The sequence below is a fragment of the Poecilia reticulata genome, chromosome 3 (genome assembly GCF_904066995.2).
Source record: "Poecilia reticulata chromosome 3, P_reticulata-male-v2, whole genome shotgun sequence".
Classification (NCBI taxonomy): domain Eukaryota; kingdom Metazoa; phylum Chordata; class Actinopteri; order Cyprinodontiformes; family Poeciliidae; genus Poecilia; species Poecilia reticulata.
In genome coordinates this window covers 10,357,970-10,375,810 of record NC_088832.1, presented here as the reverse complement: position 1 = coordinate 10,375,810, position 17,841 = coordinate 10,357,970, and positions in this window count along the sequence as shown.

Below are 17,841 nucleotides of genomic sequence, written 5' to 3'. Positions count from 1 at the left end.
TCAGACAATTGTAGCCCTCAGGCAGAGGTTGTTATAGACCAGGGAACACACCTGAATCAAGTGGCTGAATTACCTCCTCAGCAAGTATAAAGTTCTCCAGAGTGCTGCTAATCACCTCATTATCTGACTCAGGTGTGTTGGAGCAGAGACACATCTAAAAGTTACAGGACACCGGCCCTCGAGGACTGGAGGTGAAGACCCCTGCTAGGGACCCATAATGTTGAAAGTTGTAACTGCCGCTTACAAAGGGACTCGTAACAATATCCATAATGAAACTGTTTTCAAGATTGTTATCCTCCTGGCAGCCATTTAAAGTGTCCTTTGCATTTCAAAACTGCCACTGTTGTAAAAGTAGCAGCATAAAAACAGCAGATTATTTCTGACTTCTCACCCTTTCCTTGCGGGGCCAGACGTATGGCATCGATTCTATCTGGAAGCAAAACAAATCCTTCACTTTGCCGATTTATTTTTCCCCGTTTGTGTTTCCTCGCGGTTCTATTTAGTCTTTTTCTAAATTAAACTCTAGACTCTCGTGGACATTTTTTGTTATCAGCTGAGTTGTTCTTTGTTCTACATCAAAGCAATGAAAATAGAAGCACAACATAGCATGGTTATATCAGAGCAATGCAGTATTTTACACTGCAGTGAAGGAAAACCAGTGAAATGTTCAGGAGTGTTACTTTCACTTACTTATGTTTGATTGTCCAAATCAATGCATACCAGTGGAAATCATTATGCAAAAACACTTTAATTTGAACTATGTGTGTAAATCTACATTTCTGATTACAAATTGTTAAAATTTAGCAGCTAAATTACAGCAGAATAACATATAGTCAAAATCATTTATATTTTGACTATATATATATATATATATATATATATATATATATATATATATATATATATATATATATATATATATATATAATTTTTAATTTTTTTTTCCCAAAGCTATTAAGTAGTTGAATTTTAATAGCTACATTTAACATAATTTTGTTCCTCTGGTTTGGCATTTCTGCTAAATAAGATAAGAACTGGTTTGGGATTATGCCATAAAATGTGACTGAAATATTAAAGTTTGACTTTAGTATTAGCACTTAAACCAGACTAATTTAATCTTAATTTTTAGCTACAGCACAGAAATGTGTCCAAACACATTTCTTATGATACTGCCTAAACATGTATTTGTTATCAAAAAACTAGCTAATTATGTTCAGATTAACAACTATTAAAAATTCTAAAAACCAATATGCTTAATTAAAATGTAAGTAATTATGAGGGATAATAATTGGTATCATCCAGCAGCCATTTTTACAGTGATTCATGCATTCTTTTGTTTACTGCACACACTTCAGCAACACATCTGAAACCTCTCAGACAGATAGGAGCCCATTTACATTAAACCAAACAAAAATGCCTTCAATGCATTTTTCTAAAGGTACTTTTGCGCTACTTAAACTGAAGCTCCTTTGACATAATAAGACACAGACAAACCTATTGCATAAAAATCTGAATTTGATCATATGGGAACTCGACACTGGTAATGAGGTTTAAAGCTATTGACCTATTAATAGCTCTTCTCCCCCTCCCCCCATTAAATATCAACACAAATATCAGTTACATTATGATACTTTGCATGTGTTTGTGGTCTCCAGAAGATGACTCATCTCACTTTTGCATTCCCCGCCTGTCTTTTAGCGGCACCGCCAACTCAGACCTTTTGCTTCTTCGATGAACTTAATCTATTCAGTAGACCGGACATAAATTTCCTCCTGCCTTTATTCTCTGCATATAAAATACTTTTTCATCTACAGCCATAATGGCATTGATTTTCTTTTTTATGATATTGACTGAATTTTGAAGAGATTGCCACGATCACAGCAGGCGTTAGTTTCCACCTCATATCCGTGCTTTTTACCTTTGAACCAAGATGAAAGGTGAGCCTCTCGCCTCAGGATTTTTATATTACATTTCATACATTACTGAAGTTTAGAGGAAGGTTTTAGTTGATCATTACAGTTTTTCATAACCCCCCCTCCCCTCTTACCCCTAGGGGGTTAGAAGGTTGATCTCATCATGATCTTTCCCCTCCTTCGCCGCTCTCCCTTTTGTGATTCTGCTGCTTCTGCTGCTCGTCCTCGGAGGGCAGAGCCAGCTTTCTGCTGCGCTGCTGCACACTGCAGCTTAACAACTCATCGAGTCAAAAGAGGATCAGCATGGGCTGCACTTCTTTGCCAGATTGTCTGGTTTTGATCGCAGTAATTAAGCTCAAACCCCTCCTGAGGTCCATGATATTTGTTTTTTTTTACTCAGGTTATGGTTTCTCTGAGTCTCAGAAACCCAGATCGTCTCTCATGCCTCTGCTCTTTCGAAAATATGGCCTTCTCTTGCAAAAATCCAAGATAACTCAGCACCAAACTAATGTTCCTTCCTGGACTCACCTCTTCAGACACTGAATCCACGTGTAGGTCAGATATTATCTCACGTCTTACTGAGACATCTTTCATTATTCATTCATTAGATTTCTGCTTTTGACTTCCCTGAGTGCAACCAAGTCGCGTTTAAATAACAGCTACGACAAGGCAATACTGAGGGAAAATGCGTTTAAAATGCAGGAATTAACCAAAGGGCCTCTAAATAAATTGTTAGACTTGTACTGCTTCAGAACTACAAAAAAAAAAAAGTTTTAAACCGGACTGAAACATTTCAATGACCGATACAATGAGAATTCAAAGATCAAAGAATGTTGGAATATTTTTTTAAAGTGCAACTTTAAAATAGCAGCTTGTGTCTGAATGAGTTACAGCTCTTATAACACACTGTCAAAATAACTCAAGCAGATGAAACTAAAGGTTTGCATAATGAGGTGTTACTGGATTTGTTTGAATGGGAAGATTCTTCAAGCTGCAGTTTCAACAATTTAATTAGTTTTATTTTTCCACCACAAGTTTTGTCATTATTAATCTGTCAAAGGCCCACACAGGCTCAGAGTGATATTATTTCTTTAATAATCACATGAGGACGGACTACAGTGGATCATTTTCACCAAATTGGGCAAAACATATCTCAGCTAGCATTAGGTGCAGCACAAGTGCATTTTAGATCAGTTTTGATCATATTTTCCACCATGGAGCAAAATACTATATTTTGTTTTGCTTCAGTTTGTCAAATTTAAATTGACCACAATAAAATAAAGCGATTTTAAAGTAAATAAATATATTTTTAATTAGAAAAATAACAAAACTTTTAAGAGTTTGGTAAATTAAGTTGCAAGTTTACTTTTAAACTTTTAAAAGCTAGCAAAGTGTGCAGTTTCTTCAACTACTGTAAAATGACATAACTTATTGTAATTGTACTACAGGATTACTGACATTTTATTATGTTAAAAATGTAATGAAATCACGGCAACTATGTAATATAATTACTGTCTTATTGTAATGAAATTACAGTAAAACTAATCAAATTACTGTAAAACTGCAATAAAATTTACAGTAACGGGCTGACAACATGCTGCCAGTAAGTCACTGTAAATTCTACAGTGACTTTTTCAACACTGTACATTTCATATATTTTAGAGGCAAAAGTAGAAAGTCATGAGGCAGAATCAACAAAACGGGCTCAAACCGAGGATATATTTATTGAACTTATAGCCTTAAGGTTCTTCTGCACAAACACTGTGAATCAGTATACTGCTGATAAAGCAGTCTGATTAAAAAAAAATAAAAAAATCTGCGCTTGATATATGACCTCTCTGGGGGAGTTTTATGTGACTTTAATACTGTGAGTCTTTACTAGCTTCATATTATGAAAAGTGAAGCTTTGAACGCCGGTCTTTCTTCTAACACCATCAGTTGTTTCTGGGCAACAGCTGCAGGAAAGACGGGATTAGCTGACCTACCCCACCTGTCTTAAAAATCTGATTTGTTCTCGGTTGTTGTTAGCAACAGAGAACCAATCTGAATGCTAACAACAATAATTTCAGCAGCGGAGAAATGAGAAAACATATTTTAAAAAACAGGTGCAAAGTGACAGGGTTTTCTTTTTCTTTCCAGATGCTATCAAAAAGAAAAAAAAAAAAAAAAAAAAAGGAGGCAGCTTTAATGTGATGTGTGCGGGCGAGACATACCTGTTTGCCACGTAGCCAAAGGGCTGTCTCGGGGTATCTCTGGGCTTTTGTAAACCGTGCCAACTCCAAACCGACTGACTGACTGAGATAAGGTCCTCAAACCTGGGCCGTTTATTTGATCTGTGCTTATTTGTATTCCAAAAGTGTTTTTCATTTTAACTTCTGGGGAAGCAGGGTAGATGTGCCACTTTAATGTGTTGCTCCGTGCATCTGATTTTAACCCCAGGCACGAGAAAGGGGGAAATAAACAGACTGACAGCTCTGCGCAGACAGAGATTGAAGAAGAAGAGGAGCTGATAGAGGGATTCAAAATAAAGTTTGTAGTTATACAGCTGTATCTCGCCAGCAATTTGGTTTTAACCCCAGGGTGTTGCCACTACTTATTTAGGATCAGACACAAGTGAAGTAAATTCATTAGCTGGAAATGGTGCGGCTGCAGAAAACAACGGAGAGCCGATTTGAATGCTAACAACTTCTATTAAAATATTGTACTTATCATGTGACAACAGGAAAATAATGCGAGTGAGTAAAGGGAAAAAGTCAAACAACAATTCTCGCGCAAGACACCACAGGACGTCTTTGCTATTCCCCTTCAATTCATTTACATCAAGGTCCTGAAGTTCAGTGTGTTTTACTGGGACGTTTGGTGAAAACAGTGCATTAATATGGACTGGAAGGAAGATAATTACTTGCTGTGACATGTTTTTGCAAATGAGGATATGAGAAGTCTGGTGTGCATTAGTATTTAGCCCTCTAATTTAGCTAGCAGAACTTCCTTTTGCTGCGATTAAAGCAGCTGGGTTTTTTATACCGCTACCAGCTTTGAAAACCGAGACTTCCCATCAAACTAGCCGAAGCTCATTTAGATTGGATGTGAAAAGAAAAATTGATTCTCAATCAGATGAAGGTCTACTTAAGTGGATGAAATGAATATGTCTTTATCTAAATGGCTGTCATAGCTTCGTTTGTGGTTCTTGTCTTGCCCACAGACTGATGCTGCCATGACCGTGTTTCACAGTGGGGATAGTGTTTCTGGGGTGTTCTGCAGTGTTAGTTTTCAAACACACTAAGCAAGTTTGTGTTTAAGTCGAAACATTTATTTTGCTCTGAATTTGCTCAAATTTTTTTCTTTACGTATGTCTACTATTTCCTCTACTTGCATCACAACAAGCAGTAAACAGAAGTTTTTGTCCTTTTCTATTGACTGGATTTTTTCTTGCTTTACCTCCATGTAGGTTAGAGGAACTGATTGATGGTGGTTCTGTCAGTAGATCTCTGCAGCTATTTCAGAGCTACCAATTGGCTCCTCCTCCCGCTTGTAACTTTAGGTGGATGGCCAGGTCATACCTATGGTTTACACACCATCCGTTGCCAGCAGACTGATTGAACAATGCTCTGTTAGTTGTTCAAAACTTGAGAAGAATCAAACTGAGAGCACATTGTGCCCAGCACGCACTGAGCGATTTCAAAAACCACAAAGCTCTTTAACATGCCAGACCGCGCAAGCACGGTGTTATTAAATTCTGAGTCATGCCATGTTGTGTTAAGTAAAATTTAACAGCTGCTGTATGACTTGTTGTTGCGGCAGAATTGCATCACAGCTATCAAAGACATCAATTCAACAATACAGCGAAGGGAGAGAGGAGGGGAGGATGAGGCGGCTTCTGAAGCAGTCAGACTGCATGAGATTTCTGATAGCGCTTGATTTATGTTGCATGGCTGTGAGTGTGAAATCAGCTCTGACTGAGCTAGAAGACCGGCGACTCAAGTTCGGATTAAGAATTAAAAAATATAATAATTTATACATTTCTTAAGATCTTTTATGCATTTGTAGTTGGAAGAGCGTAAAACAACAGGAAGCAACAACAACCAGCCAGAATTTAGGGTAACCTTTAAAGCTGGAGATTCCTCAGCCACACTTACTTCAAAATCCAACATTGCTACCAACACCGTAATAGTAGTTGCAATAATAGCCTATTTATTTCCCGTTTTTGGCACTTTGTTTCTTATGAAATCAGTGGCACATATTGTGCTGGACTGGCTTCGTTCGTGAATGTTTGATGTTGATGTGTATAAAATCAGGGAAATGCGTTCTCTTCAGATGTTTTTATTGGTCTGCTGTAATATTTCAATATTTAATTTTGCGTTTTGACCACCTGTAAGCAGAAAATGATCATAATAAAAGAAAGAAAGGCTTGAAAACATCAGTCTGTGCATGGTTAGTCTATAAAATGTACTTCATTTAGTGAATTGAGTTACTGGAATAAATAAGCTTTTCAAAAATTATTCTGAGCTATTGAATATGGCTGAATGCTGAAGTCATTTTTAGTCTAAGCCAAAATCAGTATGTCTCGTTATTTTTTTTTTTTTTGCTTTTGCAGCTAGACTTGAATCGCAATTATTAAATGTGCTCCAGAGTTTGGAGTCACTGACTGTCGGTCATCCTCAAAGATTTAAGGACTACTGCTTCGCTTTCACAAAACACAAATAATTAAAATTATATGGCAGGAGACAAAAAGTAAATTGCTGATACTGATACATCAAACCGTGTCTAAGATCAACCCATCGAGCATTTATTTATCTCTTCCACCTTTGGCTCTCTGTGCAGGTTTTGAGTCATCCAATCTCACCCATGCTGAGTTTTCTTTTCTCAAAATGAATCCAGTGTGTGGAGCTCCTGCTGCACATTTTGCCTCAAAGCAGCCTCAGTTACATACCGTTCACTTGGCTCCTCAATCCAGAGGGGATGAGATGAAATTCTTTTAAATGATGAAAAAATATAAATATTTAACACGGTTATTCCATAACTTTCTGCAAAAGAGTTGCATTGTACTTTAAAATCTACACAACAGTGAAAATAAGAACACGGAGAAGCAATGTGACTCATTGCCCAATTCTTCACTATAAAGCTGCAGCACTTTGTACTTACTGTAAGCGCTCCTCAAATTCCCTGAATCACTGTCGATTAGGATTCCACATGAAGGTGAGTCTGTCTGACTTTTGATTAATCTTAGTGTCCAGACAGAGAGCGCCAGAAGCAATGCTTCTTTTGTTTCCCTGCTTTTTGTGTGCCGTCCCAGGGTCAAAGAAAGATTTATGTTGTCTTGTGTGGAGGCAGTTAATAGAGCAGCCAAAATCGACTTCCTATTTAACCAAAAACAAAAGCATTGCAAGGACAAAAGAGTCACTGACCATCTCAGTAGGTACACTTTGCTACTTCTGTGTTTCCAGAACTGTCTTGAGTCTTTGTGGACTAAAATCAAACAAGGGGTGTAAGACATTCTCTTGAGGTCTTTGTCCATATTGCATGATTCGATGACACGGTCGTTGCAGGTTTGTCATCTACACATCAGTGATTTTCTATTCCGTCATTTCTCAAAGGTGTTCAGTTGGATTGAAATCTGGCCAGAACAAGGACGACGTACAAAGAAAACGCCCATACGCTGTTGTCAAGTAGTAACGAGGAACACTTAACTTATAAAACAGCTGAAGAAAGGTCCATGTCAGGTATCAGAAGACGTCCAAAATAAGGATTCATTTGGACATTTTCCAATTGCAGAATGAGGTTCAGGCTGACATTTTGCAGAAACTGTAAGGATAGACAACAGAGGATTACGGCCAAGGCTCTTTCCTCGTCAAACCCTCTCTTTGGGTTTGACGTTTATTTGGACAATTTGAATGCTATTATCGACAAAGAGTGAGATCAGGAGCACCTTCTTCCAAGAATCCCGCAACAATTTGGTGACGATTTTGTGTATTATCTCCCCAACAGAGAAGCAGGTCACAAAGCAAAAGTGACAACAAAGAGCTTCAAATTTAAGAACATTGACGGATGGAGAGTAAACTTCCCAATTCTATGAGAAATTGTGGTCAGCTTTCAGACGATGCCCAGGAAAATGGATCAACTTCAAGCACTGATTGATGATAAAAGAAATTCTTACAAGATCAGGTAACTAACAGTATACGAAACGGGGGACTTTTGGACTTCCTGTCTTCTTGGCTCTCACCAGGTCGATATTGACCATCTCTCTGGTCAAATTCGACCAGAAAGCTCTACAACACAGTAGAAGTCCAGAAGAACAAATCAATGCACCGATCAGACTTTTCCTGGCTGATATCAACATCCCAGCCACTTCTATTCAGATTACATGAATGTCACAGATTATGTATCAAATACAAAGATTGGGGGCAATAGAGCTTGATGCTCCGATCAGAGACTTGAAAGGAAAATGATCTGATTCCAGCTTCTGGATGACTGATTAGTGCGTCACTGATTAACACGGAACAAAAAACAGCATAACTTAACTAAACAAAATCATGCGAGTCAAAGCTGTTCAACTTAAAAACGTCGCCTCTTCTATGGCAAGAACATAATTGCACAGATCTAAGTGAGAGCAGAAGTCAGTTGATTTTTTAAATAGAATTTTTATCCAACGTTTTTCTCTGCGGGCAGCCGTTTTATTGAAATGCAGTGGAATAAAGGCAGCGAGAAAGATGGAGAAAATCTTTTTGAAACCAAAACGTCTAAAGGAACATTCTCAGTTTTGTCTCTTGGTATGCAAATTTGCTCCTGATTCTTCTGCTCTCTCTCTCTCTTTAAATCAGCAGAAATGAAACCGCTTGCTGTGAAAATGACTGTTCCGCGTGTGTCCTTTGCCACTCAGAGGTTAGATAAAAAAGAGCAATAATTATCTAAATTTAAAACTAACTATAATTAGATCTGCGTAAGACACAAATGTAAAAAGTGACGGCGGAAAATTGTCAGTCATCCTCATTACTGCAGCCACAGCTCACTTAAGAGCAACGCGATTCGGCCGTTTCACAAGCCAGTACATACAGAGTAATTACCAGCCGTGGTCAAAACACTTGCAACATTTCACTTGTGTTATTTATCACCCCCCAACACTTTTGCAGCGATTACCATAAAGCAGCTCATTTTTTAAGAGCTTATAGAAGTGCTGAAGCTGGCAGCTCCTCCCGAAAGCCAAACGAAAGCTCAGCTCTTTCACTCGCAATCCATCACTGAGCTAAAGCACGCTCTGACAAATCTGAGCCCTGAGCATTTCTCAGAGGGTGCATTCGCTGTATCGTCCACATTTTCACCTGTCATGATCTGGTTTTATGATCCAGTCAAGAGTCAGAGAGGACAACTTGTTTTTAAATGTGCAGCGGTTCTTTTTTTTTTTTTTTTTTTTTTTTGCTGTCTCTCTTCAGGAATGAACGAGAACATGCTTTGTTCTCAAACAGACACTGGAGGCTGATGCTTCAGGTCGATCTTAAAGGCTGATCTAGTCAGGGTAAGTGCACAGAGACAAAGAGCAGAAATTAAACCAGTGGGGGACTGGAGACAGAGCTCCATGTAGGGCCTCCAAAAACGACAGATTCAAACTTTTCCATATTTTTGGAATAAGTCGGTCAGCTCTGCACATCTACTGACTGAGACTTTTGCTGAATTTGTCTTGCAGAGTAGCTCAAGTCCAGGCAAGCTTGCTTGTAGTGCCTGTGAACATACATCCCAAGTCCTTATTTGGAAAAAAAAAAATAGAAAACATTTTTCTCTTAATATATTTGTCAATATATTTTTTCACTGGATTTTAATCTGTAACACACATGTTGATGTAGGTTTAGGTTATGACTGGAATTAATAGTCACCTAATACGTGTCTCATCTGCAAAACTAAACATTTTGTTTGTTTGTTTTCCCACCACTGCTAACATATGTTAGCAGACAAAAGCTGCTACCACAGGTAGAGCATGTGAAATCTGTGCAGAAAGAGGGACTCAAATGTAGGACCTAGACAGTAGTGCAAACCCAGCATAGCCCATCATGATAACATAACATAACATAACATAACATAACATAACATAACATAACATAACATAACATAACATAACATAACATCTGCTCCTCATCTTTAAATGTCTGCACTGTAACCTGTGTGCATTTCAGATGTTTATTATTAAGTCTTTTAGGTGATTTTGGCTCTATTTTAGCACCACATTGATGGAGTTTTTCTGCAAGGGAACACTGAGTACAGCAGGTGCTCGTGACTTCACGCCGCTATAAGTGTGCTCACCTCAAATCAGCGCCTTTTAGCTTCTTTTGAGGGGATTTCAATGAGTTGGGGAACATTTGTTTCTGCCTCCTCCAGGAGCTGCTCTCCTGCTTACACCTGCATTCAATGAGCCGATTAATCTCAATTCTGTTTATAAGGGCAGTTTTCTACTGGCAACGCGCAATGTCTTCTTTCCAAAACAGCAGATCTTTTAATTCTCTTTCTGACATCTTCCTGCAGGATACCAGCTCTTGCCACCAGAGAGGGAAGCAGAGGATGTGAGGACAGACACGAAGGGATGGGAGATGAGCTAATAGGCATTTAGTGAAATGAGACATGCTTGCTTGTGAGCTGTCATTTTTAACCAATGTCAATTAAACATGCGTTAATGCTGCAGAACTCCTTCCATCTCAGAGGATCTCGCTGCATTTTTAAATTTCTCTTGCAATTACCGCGTGTACAGTTATTGCGAATGCAATTTACAACGTAGGATTAATGTCTCGTCCCCACATTAAGACAATGAAGATGAGAAAAGACACTTTGGTGAATCCTCCTCTCCCCTAATTCCTTCCCATTTGAGATGGAACGAAGACGTACTTCATGACTTTTGGATGCAATTCGCCACAAATGTTAGAAAGGAGGAGAGACGGGGATGAGGAAGCGCAAAAAACGGCTTCCCAAATCTTATGTTTTATTATTTTACCTTTTTTGTTCTGTTTTTCAGCTGTCATTTTTCATTCATGAGCTTTCGGTCCCCTGCACTGGGTTGTATTGTTCTTGCACAAAACACATTGTAATTGCTCATAGCAGGTGGACAGTGGCAGCTTTTGCATGAATGGAGCTCAGGGCGAAACCTTCTTTCTACTGATTCGATCCTGTTCATTACGTCATAAAAAAAAACACATTTGGCAAGTTAACAAAAACACTAAGAACAAAGATATACCGATGTCTCTTGAGTCAGATAAATGGGTCAGTCTGAATGTTTCAGCCGAGATCAAGTGTGGGCGTCCGTGTGTTAAAGTTACAATAATACTTCCATTCGAAGCGTGGCAGTAGCTGAACAAAACCAATTCTGAGAATGTGCTAAAGGAAAATAGTTTTTAAAATATGTGAATCTCTGCTCCTTTTCCTCCTTTGGATAAATAAACCAACTTGTAAATGCCTCGACAGCCCTGTGTGAATTAACGGCTGAAACAACTTGAGGTGCACCAGCCTTCACAGCTGCAGCTGGACTACTTGCTCATTTTATCCTTCGTTTGTCTCCCGTTTGGATGTGTAGGGAGATCAGGAGTGGTGGGATTGAGATGTGATGCGCTTCACCGACACAGGCTGCATACTTTTCAGCCATTGTTTACGTCCAGATTTGCACACGTCGCATCGAAGACGTAAAAGTTGGATAAAATGGCCGTTCAGACTGCAGCAATTTGACAGCAATCAGCTACATATCCTAAGTAGTACCACACATGGAAGTGGCACCAATCTGATTTTTTTTTTTATGGTGAACAGATTGGAACCTGGTCCTTCAGACTGCAATGAAAACGTCGGATATAGATCGCACATGGACAAAGAGAAATCGGATTTGAGTCGCATTTGTCTGCCGTGTGAACGTTGCCCAACTGCTGACACTTTTTTTCTCCTGAGCCGTGGCGCCCTGGGCAGAAAGCCATATCGCACATAGCAAACGTCAGCAACAAACATCAGGCTATGATATCCATTGTGTTTCTTGTTTTCCTCGTATTCTGAATGATGCAGCGCTTTAACAAAGAAAGTTTTCAGATTCATTTACAAAGAAGGCACACAGGCTCTCTGTGGGAAACTCATCTTTTTGTTGCCGGGAAGAAACAGATTGCAGTGTTTTGGTAATGAGCGCCTTGCGACTGCTCACCCCACAGGCGCATTGTAAACACTGAGCAACTGGGGTGGGGCGGGGGGGGGGGGGGGAAGAACCCATGCAGGTACTGAGCAAACGAAGGAGAGACGCTTCAGAACCGGTGAGGTTTTTGATTTACTCAGCTGATGTAGAAATGTTCTGTTTGCAAAGCAGACTCTTGACTGCGAAGAGGTGTGAGGGCCTCGAGCTATCCCACTTTTATCAACGTTCATTTTCGAAGATAAAACCTTGTTAAACTAGGAAGGAAAAAAATCATTTGGAAGAGAAACGCAGAGAATAATCAGTACAGCTTGGAGCCAATTTATGAAGCTGAAGCCACTTATGGTGGCGTAAAGGAAAAAATTTAAATTTGGTCAGGTTTTTTAAAAAGCCCCCCCACCCCCCCAAAAAAAAAAAGAGAAGTGGCAAAAAGCTCTTATAACCAACTTACATGTGTTTTTACAGCTCTTCCCTTTTGTTCTAACAGAAAATCGGACCCAATTAAAAACATCACTTTTAAGACCAAAAGCATGAAGCTTCTGTTTGAAATAATTAATTGGTTCCCTTGTGAAACAAAAGACCAACAGAGAGAACGAAAAGTAAAAGCTTGTTGAGTGAGATGTGTGTTTGTAAGTCCTTTTAGCGATTGCTTTGATGCTATGACTGTGATATGTGAGCGTCACCTGCTCCTACTGACAAAGTGAGAGCAAAAATCAGAGCACAATCCTGATAACTTGGCAGTAAGCAAATAAAACATTGAGAATTACATTCAAAGACGCGTCAGGTGTGTTTTAGCACAACGTCAGAGTGATATCAGCTGAGCAAAGCAATTAGAGGAGTAATTACTGCTGCCTATCAACAGAATAAAAGAGAGAGTGCTTTCTAAAACAAATTAAATTCATCATTTGCAGAATAAGACCATTTGACTGGTGAAAGAAACAAACATGCACAAAAATATGTATATAATTTCATGTAATTGTCTCAGGAGTGGACAGGTTGTGCACGCCGTGGCTCGTATTTTGTTGAACATAAAGGCACGTAGATCAGAAGCAGAAAGGCAAAGTGCAACGTTTTTTGATGATAGACAATTTACAGCAATGGCACAAAGAGAATAGGAAGCTTAAATACTGAAGCAAAGGAGAATGACATCAGATCCAGAGCGAGAAGACGACTAATAAACACAGATAACACACAGAGGGGAAAACACGAGAACTGAGAAACTGAGCACAGAAATGAACTCAAATGGAAAGACAATAATGAACACAGAGAAATGAATTCAATATGGCAAGATCCAAATGGCAATAATAAACCCCAAAATGATCAAAAAACACACGCGAAAGAAAACCAAAATGTATACTCCGGTGAATCTTGGTGATGACAGGACAATGCTCAGAGAGATTTCACTTACATCTGCTTACATACCACAGTTAGCACCTTGAGTGTTAAAACTTAAAACGGTACACCAATAAAATGTCTGGAATTATATTTAGGAAAATCTCCTCACTTGGCAAGTCTATTCCAACATCCTCTGGACAAAGTAGAAATGTCTGACCCAGGTTCAAACTGCCACGTTTGATTAAAACCAGAACATGGAGAGCCAAGGATTAGGCCTGATTTTGCAGCTAGAAGATGTGGGCACCTTGTGGCCACTGAGTCAACCAAGAAATCCTCCCATCACCAAAGCGGTCCTGAATCAAATATGACTTTCTTCTGGAAAGCAGAATGGATGTTTGGACGTATTTGTCTGAACAAAGCAGCAAATCAAACACGGGAATGACTGAAACACAATACAACAAGTATGTTGTGTTGGCTCATCAAAAAAAAAAAAATGGCTAAAAGGAAAAAAAAAAAGTCAAAAGGATTTCTGCATTTTCTACAGAAAAGGCTGTAAGCGTTACACCTGCTGATTTATTTAAGCTCAGGAAGAATGAAGAATATTTCCAAAAATGTTTTAGTAGTTCATGGTAACACTATTTTATGAATCTTTAAACAACTATTATGCAATTGTTCGAAGTATTGTACTTTGATCTTATCATTTTAAAATGTCTATAACAACATAAAGGAGTCTTTTTTTTAATCAGATATAAGAGACTCGCTTCTAAAATCCCACCGTTTCCCTATAAGGTCACACAGAGAAATATATTTGTCTCTATGGTTGCCAAAAGTGTTCCTACATCCAATAAAATCACAATTTATGCACTTTATAAGCACATTAAAGAAAGCTTCCATCTGGCTTAATGAGATTAGCATGAGATCACAAAGGGCAACATTAGAACATAAAACGAACGATAAAGGAGCAGTTTGCTCAATTAACGCAGATAAAAATGGAAGTACATTTCCAGATTATGCAGTTTAAGGTCCTCTGATCCAAAAGCAGAAGAAAACCCGAGCATCTTCTCCGAAGGGCCTTCCTGGGCTTGGGTTATGTTTTAAAGAGCCCGTAAGGTGGCAGAAGGATTCCATTTTCCATGCAGTTTGTTTTAAAAATGCACATCAGAGGGAGGAAAGAAAGCTTTGTAGAAAGCTGTGAGCAGAGGAGGAAGCGGATGAAGAGCGGGGAGCGTGCACGGCAACATCTGACTGCTTCGGCTGGTGCAGAATGGAGAGGCCTCATTAAAATTTAATTGCGGCACGATGTTGAGTGCAATGCCATCATCAAGATGCATGTGACCTTCTTCTTTTCTCTCTCTCTCCTGTGCATCTCATTCACCCCCTTTACCATGTGATAGAATGTGGTGGTGGTGGGGGGAAACTACAGAGGTGTTTGAATTCTCCCCATCTTTTCTTTTAACAACAAATATAAAGCACTCCCAAGTTCAGACAGATGTAAACGCATGTATATCTACATAGGCGGCAGTGACATAAATTTCCGTCAAAGAGTCTCAATCACCCTCTCCGGTGAAGGTCTATGTCACAAGGACGAGTCTCACCAGCAGCCTCTTTAGCATGCACGCTGGACGCGAGCGGCGTGTTTATCATCCTCCTGTTCTCGATGGGTGTTGCATTACAAGGTACTGTCTCCAAACTGCCGGCATCAATTAACATCAATAATGGATGCCTACCGACAGCGCCGGACCCGAGCGCGCGCTTTGCTCTTGCTTTCGTTGTTCTCACAGGCGTCGTGGAGCGGTTTAATTTTGCAGCAGGTACAAGACGCAGATCTGACCCGAGACGTTCCCAAAACACGACGAGAGCTCCCGCACTCCGCTCCAGGCCTCTTAAAATGAGGAGAACTATCAAATGAAAACACATCAGTGACATCAATAGGGTTGTTTTGCAGACCTGACCAGATGGAGGACTTGCAGACATCAGTCTGGTTGGTATCAAAACAAGATTTTTTTTTTTTTTTAACTTCAGTCGCCTAACAGCTAATCCTGATTATCCTCTTCAGATCTAGAGGTCTAAAGGATCATCAAGGAGAACAGAACCCACACAGAGAAGGAGGAATATTAGATGCAGAGTTTAGCTGGTATATATATTTAAGAATGGGGGGAGGTGGAGAGTATGTTAGGAACTTTAAGAAGATACATTTAACAAAGCGGAAGTGAAGGAAACCCAAAAAAAACATGCTGACTAGGCACCTTTGCAGAGTGCAAAGCTTTCAATTCAAAAACTTTAACTGGGAAATATAATTCCCAGTGATATTTCTGAGGGGCCTGACTTTAATGTAACCTTTACAAATGGTTCACAGATCAGTAGTTCTATGGAGTTCCTTAAAGTTGTCAAACAATTTTGGACTTTTGATTTTTTTTTTTTCCACTTATTTTCAGTCCTGAAGATCCATCCATCTACTTGTTGCTTGTAGCAAAATAATTTTAAAAATAATTCTATAGTGATTTTCCAAAAAAAAAGTGATTCCTCTCTTGAGTTTAAGAGCTATTCCACGTCAAATGTGTCATAATGCTCTGGAAATACAACAAATAAGATTTGACTTGCTGTATGTAAGTGGAAACCACCAAACCATTGAAAGACAGCAGCAAAAATGCTGCCTCACTCTGTAAATTAAATGAAGTCTTAGCAGGCCAGCAGCTGCTTACGCTGCCCACATCATCAAACGCACCTGCCTGAACTTTGTGCCCAAAGGCAAAGTCTCGATTTTTTTTTAGCTGCAGAAGAAGAAAACTTTACGACTTTAACGTGCTCTGCTCACAATTTTTGTCAAATCTGCAGGCAGCTGGTGGGGGAAGATTTTATTACGACTAGGCTGCATTGTGGTATTGAATGCAACATCTGCTGTGTGGGTGCTCTTAAACTGGAAGATATGAAGAAGGTGGAAAGAAAAAGCAGAGAAATATATTTAATGCTCAGACGCGTTGAGAAGAAAGCTTGTTGAACTACTCTTAGAAGGCAAACAGGATAAAATTAATAATATATCTGCCTAATGGAGTTTGTTGTTAACATCTCCTGCTGGTACGATTAAGGAATTAACTTGAGAATATTGTTTTTCTAACTTCACCTTTTGGTAAATGTCGCCCTCTTGTGGCGAGTTGGTTGTATTACAAGCATGATATGCAGGGAGCTGCATCTCGTGAGTTTATTTTCACTTTTCATCATGTCACTACTGAGTAAAAATATGTTTATTGTTGCCTACAATTCCAATGTTATCTTGTAAACTTTTCTGCCGGTTTTACAGTTAGATTTAATAGAAAGTATACACGCTGGTGCGCAGGTGTTTCTATTTATTTGACTGCTTCTGGCGACGAAACCAGTTCTGTGGTAGCACAGATGCGACTAATTATATTAAGGCTTTCTGGGCTGAATTAAAGAGCCCCATGAGGAAGCTTAAATAATCTGGTAAAGGTTGAACATCTTGGTAACTTTTTCCAATTTAATCATTTTGTGATGAACTGAATTTTTTTTTATTGAAGTTGGAGTTTTACAGAACATTTCCAAATGTCATGTAGTTGGCTGAATACGTCTCAATTTGCAAGACCAAGCAACACTTTGAAGTGTTGTTTCTTCTAACCTAACCAGATAAATATCCATTCAAATTCTCTGTGAGGAGTTATCCATCTTTCTTCATTGTATATATACACTTGATATAAGTGAAATGACAAAGAGATACTTGTTGCTTGTGAAGACGTACAGAGAAACAGTCTGAATAGGTGAACATAAAATGATAGCTGTGAATATTCATGTAACTATTAGCAGTTCTACACTTTACCTAGACGCCTGGTGTTTACAGGCGAGGATGAATTTTGTGTGAACAGACATGCTGAAAAATGCATAGTTAACTCTAAATTAGTTTGATTTTACTACTGAATAGCTTTTTAATCCAGTTGTTTTTTATTTATTTTGTTTGCATTCTTCCTATGTAATTAAATGGAGCTAATCTAAAAACTACAGAAAACCTTCAATTTACCGTAGAATTTGACCTTTCTGCGATTAGTAAAACAATATTCCAAACAATCCGTACCAGACACGTTCATCAATGACATCTTAATTTAATATTATCTTGAAGTTATTCGATTGCAAAAGGGTCAAGACTGCACATTAATTGATTTACTTTGCATCTAGCTAAAGATTATGTCGAATATATTTGAAATGTCATTAAAAAATGTGTCAATATAGCGCTAACTAATGACCAAACAAAAACTTGACCAATACAACAATAGTATAGCTTTTCGAAAGACAAACATTTAGGAAGACTAATGGCAGCATTTGCCTTCTTCTTTGGACTTCCTTCGGCTCTCTTCAGCAGCACCACACATTGACGGTTGCCATGGTACACTGCACTGATGTAGTAACGCGAGCAAAAGAAGCAAGCATTTACTTTTCTGTGTATGAATA